Below are 4,792 nucleotides of genomic sequence, written 5' to 3'. Positions count from 1 at the left end.
GCCTCAGAACATGTCATGCCAACCGACCCCTTCTTCTCGTCAAATTGTGCCACAAACTTCTCTTCTCCCCAATCCTATTCAATACTTCCTCATTAGTTATGTGATCTACCCATCTAATCTTCAGCATTCTTCTGTAGCACCACATTTCGAAAGCTTCTATTCTATTCTTGTCCAAACTATTTATCGTCCATGTTTCACTTCCATACATGGCTACACTCCATACAAATACTTTCAGAAACGACTTCCTGACACTTAAATCCATACTCAATGTTAACAAATTTCTCTTCTTCAGAAACGCTTTCCTTGCCATAGCCAGTCTACATTTTATATCCTCTCTACTTCGGCCATCATCAGTTATCTTGCTCCCCAAATAGCAAAAATCCTTTACTACTTTAAGTGTCTCATTTCCTAATCTAATTCCTCAGCATCACCCGACTTAATTCGACTACATTCCATTATCCTCGTTTTGCTTTTGTTGATGCTCATCTTATATCCTCCTTTCAAGACAGTGTCCATTCTATTCAGCTGCTCTTCCATGTCCTTTGCTGTCTCTGACAGAATTACAATGTCATCGGCGAACCTCAACATTTTTATTTCTTCTCCATGGATTTTAATACCTACTCCGAAATTTTCTTTTGTTTCCTTTACTGCTTGCTCAATATACAGATTGAATAACATCGGGGAGAGGCTGCAATCCTGTCTTACTCCCTTCCCAACCACTGCTTCCCTTTCAGGAGCCTGGTTTCTGTACAAATTGTAAATAGCCTTTCGCGCCCTGTATTTTACCCCTGCCACCTTTAGAATTTGAAAGAGAGTATTCCAGTCAACATTGTCAAAAGATTTTTCTAAGTCTACAAATGCTAGAAACGTAGGTTTGCCTTTCCTTAACCTTTCTTCTAAGATAAATCGTAAGGTCAGTATTGCCTCACGTTTCCAGTATTTCTACGGAATGCAAACTGATCTTCCCCGAGGTCGGCTTCTACTAGTTTTTCCATTTGTCTGTAAATAATTCGTGTTAGTATTTTGCAGCTGTGGCTTATTAAACTGATTGTTCGGTAATTTTCACATCTGTCAACACCTGCTTTCTTTGGGATTGAAATTAGTATATTCTTCTTGAAGTCTGAGGGTATTTCGCCTGTTTTATACATTTTGCTCACCAGATGGTAGAGTAGTGTCAGGACTGGCTCTCCCAAGGTCGTCAGTAGTTCCAATGGAATGTTGTCTACTCCGGGAGCCTTGTTTCGACTCAGGTCTTTCAGTGCTCTGTCAAATTCTTCACGCAGTATTGTATCTCCCATTTCATCTTCATCTACATCCTCTTCCATTTGCATAATATTGTCCTCAAGTACATCGACCTTGTATAGACCGTCTATATACTCCTTCAACCTTTCCGCTTTCCCTTCTTTGCTTAGAACTGGGTTTCCATCTGTGCTCTTGATGTTTATACAAGTGTTTCTCTTATCTCCAAAGGTCTCTTTAATTTTCCTGTATGCAGTATCTATCTTACCCCTAGTGAGATAAGCCTCTGCATCCTTACATTTGTCCTCTAGCCATCCCTGTTTAGCCATTTTGCACTTCCTGTCGATCTCAGTTTTGAGACGTTTGTATTCCTATTTGCCTGCTTCATTTACCGCATTTTTATATTTTCTCCTTTCATCAATTAAATTCAATATTTCTTCTGTTACCCAAGGATTTCTACTAGGCCTCGTCTTTTTACCTACTTGATCCTCTGCTGCCTTCATTACTTCATCCCTCAAAGCTACCCATTCTTCTTCTACTGTATTTCTTACCCCCATTCCTGTCAATTGTTCCTTTATGCTCTCCCTGAAACTCTGTACAACCTCTGGTTCTTTCAGTTTATCCAGGTCCCATCTCCTTAAATTTCCACCTTTTTGCAGTTTCTTCAGTTTTAATCTACAGTTCATAACCAATTGATTTTGGTCAGAGTCCACATTTGCTCCTGGAAATGTCTTACAATTTAAAACCTGGTTCCTAAATCTCTGTCTTACCATTATATAATCTATCTGATACCTTTTAGTATCTCCAGGGTTCTTCCATGTATACAACCTCCTTTCATGATTCTGAAACCAAGTGTTAGCTATGATTAAGTTGTGCTCTGTGCAAAATTCTACCAGGCGGCTTCCTCTTTCATTTCTTAGCCCCAATCCATATTCACCTACTACGTTTCCTTCTCTCCCATTTCCTATACTCGAATTCCAGTCACCTATGACTACTAAATTTTCCCCACGCCCAGGTTCCGGGGTTCGATTCCCGGCGGGGTCAGGGATTTTCTCTGCCTTGTGATGACTGGGTGTTGTGTGCTGTCATTAGGTTAGTTAGGTTTAAGTAGTTCTAAGTTCGAGGGGACTGATGACCTTAGATGTTAGAGTCCCATAGTGCTCAGAGCCATTTGAACCATTTTTAATTAAATTTTCGCCTCCCTTCACTATCTGAATAATTTATTTTATTTTATCGTACATTTCTTCAATTTCTTCGTCATATGCAGAGCTAGTTGGCATATAAACTTGTACTACTGTAGTAGGTGTGGGCTTCGTATCTATCTTGGCCACAATAATGCGTTCACTGTGCTGTTTGTAGTAGCTTACCCGCATTCCTATTTTCTTATTCATTATTAAACCTACTCCTGGATTACCCCTATTTGATTTTGTGTTTATAACCCTGTAGTCACTTGACCAGAAGTCTTGTTCCTCCTGCCACCGAACTTCACTAATTCCCACTATATCTAACTTTAACCCATCCATTTCCCTTTTTAAATTTTCTAACCTACCTGCCCGATTATGGGATCTGACATTCCACGCTCCGATCCGTAGAACGCCAGTTTTCTTTCTCCTGATAACGACATCCTCTTGAGTAGTCCCCGCCCGGAGATCCGAATGGTGGACTACTTTACGTCCAGAATATTTTGTCTGGCCTCTCAACAGATACCCCTCAGTTGTGATTGTACCTACGGTACGGCTATCTGTATCGCTGAGGCACGCAAGCCTCCCCACCAACGGCAAGGTCCATGGTTCACAATGATAATAATAATAATAATAATAAATTTCAAATTACTTCACCTAATTTCTCAAATAATAATACCATTAATAACGCAGAGTTTCAAAATGCTTAATTCCAAATAATTACTCACTCAATTACAACAAGGCAAAATTTCAATTACTTACTTCCAAGCAAAAGAAACCCTGATACAAATTTATGACTTTGGTTTGCAAGCTTGTACAAACATAAATAACCTTGAGAATATACCCCCTTTACAATAGAAATGAATTGAACAGTACGTAGCCATACTCTCATTTTGTGAAGAACACGCCTGGATAACGATTCTACAAGGCACACATGTTACATCACCTGTCTAATTTACCGTATGAGAAATCATTACAACTCAGCACCATACACATTTTACAAAATACTTTCTTCCACAGTAACATCTACAACGCAATCAACATTACTTGCTTCATGATAACATCAGCCACTCCCATGTGTGCCTTAATCAGAAAAGCGGCAGCGCGTGCACACACACACAAGCACCAACTAGTACACCAATGACAAGTGTGATGGTGGCTGCCACTGCAGCTGATAGCTACCAAGTTGACAAGCTGCATCGGTGTAGCAAACGGCGTGCTGCCGGGAGAGCGCGGCGAAGCTGACCCTTCCAGTTGCAGACTCCATCCAGACAGCAGCTCCTGCGATGTGTCCTGTAAGCTGCAGCTGCAACCAGGCGGAACCCCACCCGGCGCTGCTCGCTGCACCGCACTGCAGAGAGTGCAGGAGAAGCACATGTAGAAATTCAGGTCACAGCAACTTGTAACAGCTGAACCCAGCACAAGGGTTAGTAAATTTTGCATTCAATAAAATTACTCAACTTCACAATACTCAGCAGTTTCCGTTTTTTGGATACTGTGTGGTAAGAGTATGAACTAGTTTTCTGCACTACCCATTCGTGAAAGGGCAACATATAACAGACCGTGCGAATACTTTGTGTAATTGTTTGTATGCCCTGTTATAGTAATTAAAACCGATTGCAAAACAAAAAACAAAACAGCACATTCTTGTGTATACAATTTTTATTTTAAATTATGCATATGGAGAAGCAATATAGGTGGGAGAATCACTTTTTTTAAGAAATGCGAGAAATAATATTTTAAGTCTTCTGAATGAGATTTTCACTCTGCAGCGGAGTGTGCGCTGATATGAAACTTCGTGACAGATTAAAACTGTGTGCCGGACCGAGACTCGAACTCGGGACCTTTGCCTTTCTGGGGCAAATGCTCTGCCAACTGAGCTACCCATGCACTTCTCACGCCCCGTCCTCACAGCTTTACATCTGCCACTATCTCGTCTCCCACCTTCCACACTTTACAGAAGCTCTCCTGCGAACCCTGCAGAACTAGCAGAAAGAAAGGATATTGTGGAGACATGGCTTAGCGACAGCCTGGGGGATGTTCCGAGAATGAGATTTTCACTCTGCAGCGAAATGTGCGCTGATATGAAACTTTCTGGCAGATTAAAACTATGTGCCGGACCGAGACTCGAATTCGGGACCTTAGCCTTCCGCACGCAGGGTTCGCAGGAGAGCTTCTGTAAAGTTTGGAAGATAGGACACGAGATACTGGCAGAAGTAAAGCTGTGAGGACAAGGCGTGAGTCGTGCTCGGGTAGCTCGGTTGGTAGAGCACTTGCCCCAGAAAGGCAAAGGTCCCGAGTTTGAGTCTCGGTCCGGCACACAGTTTTAATCTGCCAGGAAGTTTCAACATTTTAAGTGCCACACTGTGTTA

General features: G+C 41.7%; 1 non-coding gene across 1 annotated transcript; it reads right to left on the bottom strand.

The window, feature by feature from the left end:
• Positions 1-4,236: 4,236 nt before the first annotated feature.
• Trnas-aga (transfer RNA serine (anticodon AGA)) lies at positions 4,237-4,311 on the bottom strand. Its single transcript has one exon. It is a non-coding gene; the product is annotated as a tRNA-Ser (tRNA).
• Between the last annotated feature and the right edge of the window lie 481 nt (positions 4,312-4,792).

The sequence above is a fragment of the Schistocerca gregaria genome, chromosome 7 (genome assembly GCF_023897955.1).
Source record: "Schistocerca gregaria isolate iqSchGreg1 chromosome 7, iqSchGreg1.2, whole genome shotgun sequence".
Taxonomy (NCBI): domain Eukaryota; kingdom Metazoa; phylum Arthropoda; class Insecta; order Orthoptera; family Acrididae; genus Schistocerca; species Schistocerca gregaria.
Note: the sequence above shows the minus strand (reverse complement) of the source record. Positions and strands in the feature narration are given on the sequence as shown.